Source organism: Gallus gallus, chromosome 2 (assembly GCF_016699485.2).
Source record: "Gallus gallus isolate bGalGal1 chromosome 2, bGalGal1.mat.broiler.GRCg7b, whole genome shotgun sequence".
Taxonomy (NCBI): Eukaryota; Metazoa; Chordata; class Aves; order Galliformes; family Phasianidae; genus Gallus; species Gallus gallus.
In genome coordinates, this window is record NC_052533.1 from 41958534 (window position 1) to 41973603 (window position 15070).

The window sequence follows — 15070 nt, forward strand, 5'->3', positions numbered from 1 at the left end:
TGGATGGGGCCCTGGGTAGCCTGAGCCGGTGGGTGGCAGCCCTGCCCATGGCAGGTAGTTGGGGCTGGGGGGGCTTTAAGGTCCCTTCCAACTCTAACCATTCTATGATTCTATCAGCTTAGCTTACTTCTTAGGAAGAGGAATTGTGAACATACCTGCAGAAAACACCTTTGCCAGATCTGCTTTTATCTCTGCCGAGGGGCTCTGCTGTCCTGGTTGCAGAGCAGGAGTTCCATAGGTATAGACAAAGCAACAAATTTCACTTTGATTTAGCGAAAAATGAAGAATAAAAAGGGAGGGGGTGGTTGTAAACTAAGTCCTAAAGAAAGTTTAGTCAGTGCTGGAAAAAAGAAATTCAGAAGGATAAAGAGATAAAATCAGCTCCATTCAAACTACGTAATGAAAATCTGGATTAGTGCTTTATACAGGAAGAGAGAATTTAGCATCTTCTCTCTCAGAGCACTGCTGAGTATAAATGAGATCCAACTGTAAAAGGTTCAGTCAGGTCACATTTTGAATTTAAATTGATCTTGTTTGGTTGGCTTTAATAATAATTGTCTCTGAGGTATCCTGGAAAGATATTACCTAGAAGATCTCATATGCATTCATTCCCTTATCATTCTACTTCTGCAATTTTCATAAAGGAAACTCACTTGCAAAATTGATGCTGCGTAACTTCTCTGCTCAGCTTTCATAGCATGTGCTCTCCAACAGCCTGCAAGCACCGGAATCACAGATTATGTACAAACGAGGAAATAACAGAATCTAAGGAAGCAATAGCTATGGTTAAGGCTGAAGTCCAAAATCAAACTAGAAAACTCACATAATGGTCAATAAGCCGCTGACTAAGCCCCCATTAAGCCAAGCTTCTAAGTGGCATTTTATTGACTCTTTCCTCACCAAAGCTGTCAGTCACATGCTCAATAACACAGCTAAGTCCAAGTAATAACACATTTAAAAGTCCAAACAAAATAACAGTTCAGTTGAATGAAATCAGTGGAGTATAAAACTGGCATGTAAATATTAATTCACATCAAAGCATTTTATTGTATATAGCCAATTATCTGAAGTAGATTTCTCTTTTAAACACAGCATGGCGTGTAATGTTATTTACACGCAGCTCTTTTAAGCAATAGCTATGAAAATCCCTATTTCTATTAATATCACTAGCAATGATTAAAATAGTTAAAAAGCTGTATTACATAAACATAAGGTGTTATAATTCCAACTGAAATGAAATCAGTTTCATAATTTCTTAACTCTTTACAAGGTTTTTCCCTCAGCTAACCTCTACCATAACCACATGCTAAAACAGTCCTTGCAGACATGCCATAAACCCCAATGAGGCACAAAGCTACAGCACAACCTGAAAGAGATCTCTGATCCTAGACAAAAGCCTCTGAAATATTTCCAGGGAGTGAATTTAGGCCAGATGTGCAGAGCTGATGCTCACAGTTTTCTCTGAGCTCTTCTCCTCAGTCAAATCAAACTGATAAAAAAAGTCTTATTTGGAATCACAGATTTGATTCAGGCATGACTGAGCACCTGCCTGAACCCTGTTACAAACTACATTATTTTTTAATAAATGAAAGATGAAATATTTATTCCGTCTTTTCCTAGAGCTGTCAGTTGCACCAAGCGCTTGCTGGATGACCCAAAGCTCAAAGAGATGGTGACATCATATTCTCAGACCTGAAGGGAAAAGGCAGGAAGGTGGAACTGCAGAAATTATAGTCTTACCACAGAAATAAGGCACAAAAAAGCCTGGACGGTGTTTTCAAGCAAATGGACTGTATGCTTTATTCTGTGTGGCAACTGCTGTTCCATTAGAGTCTAATAAAACCAGCTCAGAGAAGCTTCTGTCTCACGTCACAGAGGCTCTCCAAGCTGGTACTTGTATTGTTCAATAATTCAAATACTATATTAGTGCAGTTAGTGAATGTTCCCTGTTGGTAGCTAGCCATAGATTACTGGTGATGCTCAAGTGGCTTTGTGTTAAGCCAACAAAGCCACAGCACAAGAAGCAGCTCACAGTCCCTACTTAAGCAAATACAGTATATCTAAAAAGCCAGACCTCTTTACTTAGAATCTCAAGGGTTACCTCAGTTTAGAGATCCCAGCATTAGGCACAGGAGCAGTGCCTTTTACTTCAGGAGACCTTTCCTCACCCACTGAGCAGCACTGGGTGTTCAAACAAAGCCTCAATGACCACGTAAGTCTCAGGGCCAGGACAGAATTCCCAGGTGCCTGGATGGTTGGAGCAGCTCCGGAGAGCAATAACCTGTGCAGAGATTGATTTTCATAAACTTTCTCAGCGTGGCTTCCTACCAGTTCTGCATCCCCTCCATTTCAGGTGGCCGAACTCAAGCTGAGTCAAGCTGGGGAAAGCAAGTCCCATTTGAGCACAAGAGTGTGCAGATCTGACCTCAAAGGAGGGAGCCACACTGACTGGCCATAATAACAGAGAGATCTGAGGACGGGTCTCAGTTGCCAGAAAATGCTAGAGTTTCTGTCACTCCTTATGGATTAAAGCTATTGATGTTGAATCAGAAGAGATTAATAGGATTGAAAAATGGCTCTTGTTCACCCTGGAAAGAAAGCGCATTACTGAGACTCTCCCCTTAAAGTGGAAATCCAGTCTGAGATAGCAATGAATGTATGAACTCAAATCCAAAACCAAAAGCATCATGCTGATGCCAGGGAGGTTAACTGGTTTACGTAGCAATATCACTACAAGATCGAACCTGTCTTAAAGCCAGATGTCTCCCCATTATGGATTAGTTGGACAAACCTAGCAGCTGCTGCAGCGTACCAGAAGATGGGGAAACTGAGAAAACTATCCCGGGTCTTACAGATAGCTAGTGTCAAAATCAGAGCAGAAGCCAAATCCCACTGGAGAGCCACTCCTTTAAGTGTACTTCCTCCAGGATACTATTTAAATCAATCTAGTATGACACTCACAAGGAGAGAGGCATTACTCAGTAGCAGCTGCAGAACTCTAGGAAGAGTTAATAAACACACTGATCTGTACCTATTTCACACACAGGTGATGAGATAAAGAGCATCGGGAAACATTTGGAGAGGTCAGGAACAGTGACAAAAAGGTTCTCTTGAAGTATCTCTGATTACAGCTACATTTGGGAATAGCAAAAACAGTGAGAAGAAAGCAATCCAGAAAAGGCTGGAAGATTCTGTGGATGGGCAAGTTGGGACACCTCTGAATTTCACAGTATAAACCAAGTAGGATGACGAGAGGCTCAGCATAGCAGCTTTGCACTGGGAACCGCACATCCATTACACTTAGAACACAACTGAAAAACAAACAAAAATTTCTGTCCTCCTGAAAGTTGCTCTAGAAGTCAGGCATGCTGCCAGCCAGAGCACTTCAGAGCTAACGGTCTCCAGGTAAGGACCTACCATCCTCGCTCATAACTCCAAAGTTGCCTGGGATTTCCAAGGTCCGAAGCTCTCAGCAAATCTCTTCTAAGGAAAACTCCAGTCTGAGACATAACTGTTTAACGTTCGTAACTCGTTCAAGTTTAGACGTGTGAAAAGCTTCTCTACAACTGGCATTCTGAGCCCCACCGGCCCAATTCTGCACACCTCTTAGGGCATCATTACTCTTAAAGCTGTGCTCTTGTACCACAGTTGTTACAACGCTTAGAGCACTTCACTGCACACAAGAAAAACCACCACAAACAAAGCTACATGACCCCCCTGAGAGGATTTTTACTTGCAGTATTCTTTTTAATCAAATACTTCAGAGATAAGGCTGCCAGCTGTAACACGAGGGTAAGGGAGAAAAAAATGGGCGAAACCAATTGTACGTGGTTGCACAACTCAGAATTGCTGTCTAACTTGGCCCTTCTGCAACACTTTTCACACTAAGATTTCCCTTTACCAAGATAAATCAGCAGGATTTACTCTTGCTTTTAAATGTACAGAACTGGAAGGGAATTAGCAGACTTTAATGTAATTTTAATTGCATTGATACGCAATAAAAGCATGCTCTTGGCACAAAATGCTATAACTATACTACTTATGAGTTTAAATATTGAATACATCTCTCTTCTTCAGAGCTCCTCTTCTCATCATACATTTTATTTTCTACCATATATTTGTCTTCCTAAAAGCATTTTGGAAACTAACAACAGCTTTCAGGTTGGCTGAATTCCGTTCTGCTTAACACAGCCAAGTGAGATTAATTTGAAATCTGACATCACCTTAACATACAGATATGATCATGGCATATTTACGGCATGAATTCATCTTGATCACTGAAAGGAGTCAGATACGTTGGTGCAGGTTTTAGGTATATTAAAGCATTAAAAAAAGCTATCCTATCAATATGCAGTGGCATCCAACTCCCCGTGTCTAGAGAAAACAAGAATAACAGATCAAACTGAGGAACTAAAGTACAAATTTTGTAGCCAACTATCAATACCAGCAACTCCCTGAAATCCAACCCAAGTCTGCAGAGCTCCCTGTGGGAGAAGATTTTGTGCTCTATTGCTCAGCTTTTGTAGCCACTCCTCGCACACAGCCATTGCTGTGCCACAACTCGCTGACAAAACTTAAGAGACAGTCAAGGCCAGCCTTGCTAGATACATGGTCTGTAAGGCTCTGAACAGTTGGCAACATTAAGCAGACATAGGAGCCACCATGCAAAAGCAGAGCCTGTGTGCAGGGGCAGAAATTGTGTGAAGGAAGTGTGAAGGAAGCTGCTCTGAATGGCTGGAAGGAAATGCTTAAAATCTGCTTTGGTGGCACTGCGTCTGCTTAATGCCAGAGAACAGCACTGAAACCCAGAGATGGCAGAAAGCCCGAGATGCCCACAGGAGCACTGACATCACGAGGGATGTCAGCTCAAGAGGGAAGAGGAGCTTTTTTTCCTAGAGTGCTGAGAGAGAGCAGACTTCGGGAATCTGAAAGAAAAATATCTATATTGTATAATTCCCAGTGTCTCACGAAAGCAAACTTTGCACATTTTTTTTCCTCCTCACAGAAATAAGAGCAAATATATATATGATTCTCTCTCTCTTTTTTTTTTTTCTTTCCCAGAATAACAGATATCAACAACACATGGCCTTAGATCTGCAGTAACCAAAGACCACAACGCAGCCTATGCAAGGCACGAGAGGTGGCAATGATATGCAGCAAGAAATTCTGAGACTGGCAAGGTGAGAATCCAGTTCTGTGTTAGCTATTTTAGCCAAATCAAACTGGATTTGCAGACAGAAGTGCGCCTTACTGGTTGCAAAGCAGCATAAAGGTTGTGGTATAAACAAAATGGCAAGATTGGTTGGGGCGCGTATGGTCCTTCCTTCGCTCTCTGGAGGGTGGATGCAGCCTCTTTGCCTGAGCAGACACTGTATTTGTCAGGAGCTTATGAGTTATCAGTAGAACTGTAACAGTGCCCTCATCATGCTTAATCTCAATGTCATAGACAGCAGTGCTTATATTTCATCTCCCCAGTCCTACTGTCCTTGCAACGAAGTGGTTGAAGCATACTCTGAGCCAACTCACAAAGGAAAGCTGTAATGTCTCCCATGTTCCACTTCCTCCTGAACAAGAACCTTCATAACGAAGCACACTGTTGTAACAGTCTTCGTTCTCCCTTGCTGCTATTCCTATACCTGGTTCTGTCTCATCTTTGTCATTCAAAGAACAGAGAGCATATTATTCTGTGTCCAAAAGAGTAGAGAAAGAGCCTAGCAGATCTTTATCATTGAAAACTGTTAATACAGCAATAGTTCTGAAAGAAAATCATTCTTAATGCCAGATTTACAATAAATAACTAAATAAAAAGCCAACAAAACAACATAAGCTAAATCCAGAAATTGGAAGAGCTGCAACTCCAAGTATCATCATAGGCAGCGATAACAGAAACTATCAGAAATTCTCATAGAAAAGCAGAGAGTAGATGAGGCACAGCCAACAAAAGCAGGTTAGCGTTAGATTCTTTCCTCAACCTCATTTTTCCTTTTGATGGGAAACCATGGGGGGGGGGGGGGAGAATGGGAAATAAGGACCAGCTGGTTGGTCGCTATTAGGAACTGCTGGTTCAAACTCCTTCATAAACTGCTACAGAGCTACTAACTTCTTTCCCTTTAAAACAAAAAATCTTTAAGATTTTCTTCATGGTAACTCACAAGCAGTCTCCAAAATTTTTCATACGTTACTACTTCCTCCCTGTCATTTTTACCCCCGTTGTTGTCAACATTGGAGCCTGCCAGAATAAGAAAAAAAGGAAAGAAGGGCTTGGTACATTTAAGTTTCTTTGCAAATATGAAATAAGCTCAGAATTACCTTAAATGCCGAAGAAAATAAAAGCACTAATATTGCTGCTTTCTTGCATCTGTTGCACACTGGTGAGGGATCTGAATTTAGAAACCTTGCTGACAACCTCTCTCCCTCTCCCTCTCTCTCTCTCCAATGTTTCTGTTATTTCCTCAGCTGAAGTTCACACAACATCATTACTTAAATATCTGATACTGTAGCTGTCTATTTTAGAATTAGGAAAGCGATGGTTCTTTGCCTTAGGAAAACTGGTGCAAAAAGTGTACTACTGCCACCGGATGCAAAGACAGAAGAGATCTCATTAATTTCAAGAAGATATACACCATTGGGCAGAGCGTGAAAGGATGAATGAGGCTGTATAAAGAAGAAAAAGACAGGTACGAATGCAACCTCCTCTTCATGAGGCTCTGTGTTACAAAAGCACAGCTCAGCTAATTGCTCTTAGAAAACAACATACTGGAAACAGATGAGCGAACATCAGTGATTTAACACCTCTCCCTTCCTAGTTAACAACTAAAATCCATTCAGTGTTACTGATGGTCAGCCTTCACAATGTCTTTCTACAGATGATTATCAGACAGAAGCAGATGATTCATTTCTTTTATCCAGGAAGATAACTCACCAAAGCTAAAGATATTAGTATCCGTGCTAGAATGCTGTGTGTTTTCTAAAAGTAAAGCATCTATCCATTTAAGCATCATACTCTCTTCTGTGGAGAATTTAGAAAGGCTAAATAAAGACAGTAGAGATTCTCATTATTCCTTCCATCTGTACATGTTATTTACCTGACTTATAATTGAAGATAAATGCACCTATAGATACTAAGGGGAAAAAAAGCATCTCTTTTGAATTTTTCTATTTGGCTTCAAGTACACAAGATCAGGCCCTGTAAGCACGAGACAGCTGTGTATAAAGCTGATGATGATCCCTAGAAATTGTACTGCAAACATCACTTAATCTTAAGCACGTGTTTCATAATAAAAATGTCTTGTATTCAGATTCAGCTGTTTAAATTCTGTCACAAAAGACAATTTCACGGAGCCCATCACCAATGTCTATGCAAAGATGCTCAGGGAAGTAATGGCAGCTCTTGCAGAGACAGGAAACTCTGCATAAGCCAAAGCACTTCTGATAGCTTGCTGGCAGAGACAAGTGACTTATAGTACCCCAAAGTGGACAACTACTCAGGATAACGCTAAAGAATGTGCTCAGCTGAAACAGATCTTTTTCCTAAAGAGAGACCCAAAGCCACAAACACAGTTCAGAGCCTAAGTCCCACTGAAATTAGGATCTGGGTTTCTAGGCATTCCTGCCAGGGACTGGTTTATGAAGCTACCGAAGAGCTAAAGGAGCTAAGTGCAATGCCAGAATTGCACAACAGTCCCACTGCTGACACCCCAAGCTGACATCTATAAGCCACTGGCAATTAACTCAGCTGCCTTTATTGCAACAGAGTGAGGACTGCTGAACATCGGGGCCAAACTGCTCTCTAAGTAATCACCCGTAGTTCTGTTTTGCCTCAGAATGAAAGTATATGTTTTCCTACCTATTTATCTATCCATACACCCATTTAAACTTCTTGTACTTTAGATGTAAATGTCTGTACTCCTTGAACGTAAATAATCATAGAACAAAGAGGTTATTTAAAGACTATGTTTAAAACTACAAATTTTGTTAAACTAGGAAGCAGTTATAAACCTTCAGAAAAAGCGCTATAAAATATTTTGCATTTAATGGACCCCATCTGGTTTCAAAGGAATGTATATATGGTATTAAAAAAGATACTTTCTCCCGCAGGAGTGCCAAACACCGGTCTTCATGAATATGTATAATTAGATGTTCTTTGTGAGTGAGAAGTAGTAATTAATTCAGTGTTAAACATCACAACCTATTACTTGAACTCCATGGCAACCAATGCTGCCAAAAGAGAAAATGAAATTTCAAAGCCTATTTTTAAGTTATTACAGTTACACACTTCCCAAAGTTTCAAAGCAAGCTGGTATTATTTTTGGCCACAGACAATTACTTTGTCTAATGGGCAGAAGATCAAAGAGGCAACAACTGAGCTTTGTTTGCATTTTTCAAAAGGCTGGATGGCAGTGAATGACTGCTTCCATGACATCCAGGGGTCTGAAGGCACAGTAGAGGAAAGGTGGCCGACGCTCACAGCGTTTATGTTACAGCCCTAAGGATGCAGTCCCAGCGAGTTTCATAATTTCAGACCTGTTGCTCTCACTGACTGCTCTGACTGAGCGGGTCACCATGTGGGGATTTCAGTTTCTGACCTTAATGCTCTAACTGGGGACTTTTACCCCTGAACTCACTAAGGATAAACGTAGGCTGGGGAAAGCTTCTGAAGATCAGCAAATCTCCAAAATCAGAACACCTTGATTGAAATGTGGTTGTTTCTACCTTTGCATATTTTTTCCTACCTGAACAGCAAAATCAGGAGACAACCTTTGACTTAGGAATGAGGGAAAAGCAAAATAAAAACCAGTGGCATTCAGAAAGAAAAACTGCAGTATACCACAGAAATGGCTACAGATCCTAGGAATGCCAGTGTGAAGGAAAAGAGTAAAAGGAGATGCCTCCTTGGAGGAACAACAGCACTATCACAAACAGACACCATACCGTGAGTGGAGGTAAGAAAGGATACACACAGATGGATCTGACTGCACCTTGAGCACAAGTACAGTATGAGCTAGCACTTTCAAAGTCAGGAAAGACAAGGTCATAATGAGATGCAATTAACGAAGACCATCAAGAATAACAGGAGACTGTCCTGGAAGTATTTCAGTAGAAGAAAAAAAGAAACAGCAAAAGTGCCTTTCCAATGAAAGAAACTAGGAACCTGCTTAGGACAGTCAGCCAGAAAGCAGAAATTTGGATGTCTTTTTTTGCATCATCGGTTCTCATAACTAATACCAGTAAGAGGGTGAGACATCACCAATCAGGAAAGAAAAGGATTAGAGAGTATCTTGGTTAGTCAGGAATATTCAGTTTGGTATGATTGTTCCTGAAGAACTGCTTGATGAGCTGTTGGCATTTATTTTGGAGGTCTCTGCAATACAGTGAGTTACCAGAGACTGCAAAATGGCAAACAACAAAAAGGAGGAGACACCCAACAGCTTAGCTTCAATTCCCAGAACAGTAACAGAACAAATAATCAAACTACTGGTAAATATCTAGGAGAAAAAATAAAGATGATGAATAACAGAGAGCACATATTTGTGAAGAAAAAGCACCATCAAACCAATCTAATTTCCTTTAATGATGGGATAATAGCCTTCAGGGACAGAGGAAAAACAGTAGTTGTCATATTGCTTTACTTAAGTTTATTTCATGAGAAATTCTCTCAAACAAGGTGGAAATAGTAAGAGGCTTCAGAAATTGTTAGAAAAGGGTATGTGGGAAAAAGAAAAAAAACCACCATGCATGGCTCAACATAATTAAAGATGCAAGCTTTCAGTGATACTGCATGATGAAGTGCCCTAGGTGTGGCATTCTTTAATATTTTTTCTAGTGAACCGAATCATAGAATATCCTGAGTTGGAAGGGACATGTGAAGTTCATCAATTCCAGAATGACACAAAACAAGTTTGTTAAACAGACCTCAGCTGGGAGGGACTTACAGTGTTTGGGAGAGCAGGACTAGCACTCAAATCAACCTGGCAAACTGGAGAATCGGCTGAAAATAGACACCGCATGTGCTACTTGGGATCAGTATGAAGTTCTACACCTCAGGAGGAATATCCAGGCATATCAATGCAAACTAGGGAATACTTGGCTGGGCAGAAGCCAATGTGTAAATCAGCACTGAAAGAAACGCCAGCTGGTCCATCACGCTGTTGGGAAGAAGACAATTGCTCCACTGCAGTGTATAAGGAGAAAGTAAAGCTTGCAAACTGCCCTAAATGTTTCCATTCCACTGAAGTTCAGTTTAGTACACTGCATTTCAGAACAGGTATGATCACCTGAAGTGTGTCCACAGGCAGAGTAGTAAAGAATGATCATAGGTTTGGAAAATATGACTTACGAAGAGAGATCGAACAAATAGGGCTTGCTGTCCTGAAAAGACTGACAAAAATAAATAAACTGCTGCTTCAAAAGAGGAGAAAAAAAGTCTGTTATTCGAGAGTATGGGATTTAAGTGATGAAAACTGCAACAAGCAAAGCTAAGATCTATAGATGGAATAGAAAGCATAAGGTAACAAGTTGAAAGAGTAACACAGCACTAGATCAGGGGATGCTCTGGAACAGTCATCGCTGGAGGTCTTCAAGATGAGGCCAAACTTGAATACACTTTTAGAGCACAAATGAACAGGGCCCCAGCCCTTCCCACTTCTTGGAAGGACAGACAAAGGATCCTTTAAAAAGAGAAATAATTAATCCAGAGGAATCCAGAAAGAAGCCAAATCTACGTGACCTGTTGAAACCAGAAAGTATCAGTGCAAAATAAAGATATGCCTCAGCCCTCACCAGAACCAAAAAGGAACAGATTAAGTGATATTGCAAAAGAAAGTTCTTTCTTTAACACACATCTAAGGCTAAGCCTGACAGTCCCATGCAGCTTAGTGATGCCTACTGGTATAGTCAGAGCACACTTTGTGTGTCAAAGGTTGCCAGATTTGGTTGCAAAAAAGAATCAGTCAGAGAGAAGATTTTCATTAGACACAGGCAACAGGTGAGCATCTGAATGAGTAAAATGCTGTTACTGGGGAGCTCACACCATCTACTGGATTGCTGATCCTGCTTCCCAAACAAGCACTGCCCAACAGAGGCAGCAGCTGTTGTCTGCACTCACCTGAGGGTACAGTCAATCTACTCCCAGCCCAAAAAGGCTGCTCTTAGGTTTTAGATCAAGTTCTCCTTGCACTTCTTTCTACAAAATTTCTCAATGAAGTTTAAAGGATAATTTTCCCTTTCATGTCACAATCATTTTCTCAAAGAATAAAAGACACCTGATAGTAATTGGACAAAAGTCCGAGTTCCCCCAGCAGGGCACCAGATGCAATAAGAAATCACAGAGCAAGGCAAAATTTCTGCCAAATTCCATCTCAAGCAGATCTAAGAATAGCAAGTTGCAGCAATTAGTCAGGTGTTTGCATTCTGCTCAGAAGTGAGACTTTGTAAGTAAATTTCGGTTTAAGAGTGAGTGGGAAGCACTGTCTCTTTTCTTTTTTGAGATGAAGCCATTTGCAGAACCTGGGTTTCAAAGTAATTACATTATGGATGCACTTCATATACTAGCGAAACAGCAGAGCATACTGATCTGCAACTTACTGACAACTCTAAGGCTCTTCTTCATCAGATGGAAGACAGTCGAGCTCCCCTGACTGCAGGGGAGCTATGTAAGTTTACTCCAGCTGATAATTTGCTCTCACATTTTCATTAGACTACTGAGTATAGGAATCTCCAAAGTCTTTATGGAAGTAATCAATCAACCAAAGAGCACACTTGCTGCAAATGCTGAAACACTGCAGGGGTTGATACTGCACTGAAAAGGAGCAAGCAAAACACTCATCCACATCCACTATTTATTCCATGACCAGCATTTTTTATGCTTTTGCACTTAATCTTTTTTTTTATTATTTTTTTCTGCAGAGTTTATAACTCTGAGATCATCCTGAGTAGGCATCATCTCCTAAGAGGTTAATTTCTTGGTGATTAATCCCACTGAAATTACATTCACATAAATGAAATTTGAAATGCATTGCATCCACTGGGAGATACCATTACGATTTACCATTCAAAATTTCATTCACTGCTACTCGCTGAGGTATGTTGGGGAAAACCAAATAATACCGCCATCACCCAAGTGTTTAAGCAGGTTTAAAAACAAGAGGAAAGGCAAGCCGTGGAAAATGCTCCCGGGAAGAAACTAACACTCTGCTGGCAATGCTGAGGACATACAAGCAGGACAGCATGATGACGCTGTCAGGCAAAGCACGATTAAATCAATAGGATAGTTCAAGAAGACTGTAACACCACTGCATCTAATGCCAATTCTTCCATAGCTGTGAGTAGCTAAATAACAATAACTGCATGTTATTTTGCTGCAGGAAGCACACATGCTGGTTTGAGAGTGACACACTAAGGTAACACGCGTTGTTTTTGCAGTCCCTGAGCTGCAGTGTTTCTGACCAAAGAGCAGTCCACTCTCTCTGAGGTACTGTCACTCCATTGACACAAGACACTGCTTTCAAAAGCTGATCCTATCTTTCTATTTACCCACCGCTACGCGAGAATTTAAGTGATAGAACTTTCGAGTCAATCTTAAGAAATAATTTTATAACATCATAAAAATGCCATACATTCAAAACCATAATCAGCAGAACACCAGATGTCTGGCAGTCACATCCCTGGCTCTCAAGAATTTTTTCCCCTAAAGGCCACTTCGACTCTTAGTGCTGGGCTTCTCACCCACCTTGGCAGCTTAGGTTTTTAAGAACCCTGCTCTGTGCAGTCTGAGCAGCTGGCTCTTTAAATAAAAAAAGACCATTAGATGTACCACAAAGGCATTCAGATTATACAACTGAAAGGGCACGCTTCTGATCTTTTTATTCACAAGATAGTTTCTGTTTACATCATTTTGTTCCTTCTCTCACTGTGTTGAAGTAACAATGATGAATAATTAAAATAAAAGGAGTTAGTAAAATTGAACGCGTTAAGGATATAGATAAAAAACTCAAAAGCTATGATAGCTTTAAGGACATTATTAAAAATATCAACAAGAAAATATTCTCTTGTAATATTCTCTACAAAAATTACAAGAGCCCTACATTGTAATGTATGTCTCTCAAACAGTTCCTAATTAACTAAACCAGTTAGAGAACTACTTTAAGGTTAATCTGACATTCTGCTGCTATTTAATGGCCACCTAGCAATGCTGTAGGAGTGCCTAAAGCAATAAAGCCACGTCTGAAACGGGGAGGGAAAAAAATGGAGGTGGAAATTTCTCTCAGAAGGATAATGTTATTATAATTTTGTTTTCTCACTGAACCTAAAAGACATTTGTTGATGCTGTGAGATGCATAAGAAAAAGCCATCCATTATCTCATCACAGGTTTCTTTTTTTGCTGTTGTTCTGAAATAGTGTGAAGAACAGATGTCAAGTGAAACCTGCTTGAAAGTGATTTTTCAGTTCTCAGCTCCAAAGATGATGGCTGAAGCATCAGAAGGCAGGAACCTTGTGTCTGAAGCAGTGAGATTCATCCTGAGATCGAAGATAGCTCCAGTCAGCATCTTGGGTTAAGCGAGGTGCCAAGTCTTCCCATTCTGACCAAGAGAGAACAGTAGAGATGGGAAGACAGCTTACTTGATGGGCTACGTGGCTTGAATTGTATTTTGATGCTGATTACATTATACTGAACTTTCTCCTTCACAAGAAGGAATACAACAGGAGGCTCACGTCTGCCATGTAATGTGTCAACCCAAACAGAAGCAAAATCAAAAGCAATTGAAAACTATATATATATTAGCATAGGAAGCGTCAAGGAGTGATTATAGTCCTAGTGGTGCTTTAGTCAAAGTATGTGTTCTTCATAGTTCTTGGTAAGCTGATTACAATGCAATTTCATAACAAAGCACTGTGGTGGACTCAACTGTGAAGCATCCTTAGCATGGAAGCACTCATAACTAACCCAACTGGTGTTCACCTTGTAAAATTAGAAATTTAATTGCTGCCACTGAGGACAGCAAAGGCAAAGTGAAGAACAGAGCACAGGAAAGCATGACATTCTGAGAGCCAAGAACAAGAAGGCAAAGCAAAAATAATTTCTGGGTAAAGATGCCAGCAATTACCGACTGGTGCTTGCCTGGAATGCCAGAAAATTAAGGAGCTGAAATTTGCCTCTCCTTTTTGCCTCACTAAACTCAAGTCCATAAAAACTTACAAATCAGTCCTCAGCATCTGAAATAGTTACGTTTCCTTCAAAAACAACGAGGTGCTGATTTTGTCATGGTTTTAAAACAGGTACAGATTCAACAGCTCAAAAATTTACACTCTTTTTTTGGGCACTACTGATATGCTTTCTCTGTACAAAGCAAGCAATACACCTATTTTTCCTGGAGAAATAAAAACAACAAAAAGAAAGAAGCACAGAGTCATCATGCCAGGCAGTCTGGCTTTATGGAAAGCAACATACTGTAGGAGCTCATTTCCTCTGGGGCACAACACAACCTTTTTCCTAATTAGCTCTCCCTTGTTACTAAGTTGACCTTTGTCATTCCATTCTGTTAGATGGGGTAGCGATGAGGTTTAAGAAATCTATCAAAACATTTAGTTGCCCACTTCTCCTGGCCTCTGCTCTATTATCACAGAACTCTGAACTAGGTATGTCTGTTCCAGAATTTGTAAGTGAAGCACAGGCACTGAGGGTTAGGCACTGTGCTTCTGGGACTGAAGTGAATGCATTCATCTATAAATGCAGCTGAATATCAACTTGAACCATTAAAAGTCAGCCTGCAACAGGAATCTCCTGTAGCAAGACGAACAATCTAGGAAAATGCTATTCCATATTTATTTGGATTTCAGCAGATACAACTTTGTACAGTGATTTGGCTGTTTTTCAGAGAACGCATCCTGGGAGACTATTCAAGAAGGGATGATAAATAGAGCGGTGAACCGATGTTTCCATGTCAGTATGAGGAGGACAAGTGAAACATTATGCTGGCAGCGTCGCTGGGGTGACAGAACAATATATAATAGTAACCAAGTATAAGACCCAAATTAAGGAATTTGGAAGCCAAACAGGAATCAGTTTGACAA

The 15070-nt window shown here is 40.5% G+C and overlaps 1 protein-coding gene across 8 annotated transcripts in view; it reads right to left on the reverse strand.

Annotated features, from left to right (window-relative positions):
* Positions 1–15070, reverse strand: part of CPNE4 (copine 4) — a 340611-nt gene that overhangs the window by 139694 nt on the left and 185847 nt on the right. The window contains exon 1 of one of the 8 annotated variants that reach the window (XM_046929007.1): positions 6310–6430. The exons of the other annotated variants lie outside the window; for them this stretch is intronic. The gene's annotated coding sequence lies outside the window, so the exon portion shown is untranslated. Of the gene's footprint in view, positions 1–6309; positions 6431–15070 lie in introns of those variants that run through there. 8 annotated transcript variants of the gene reach the window in all.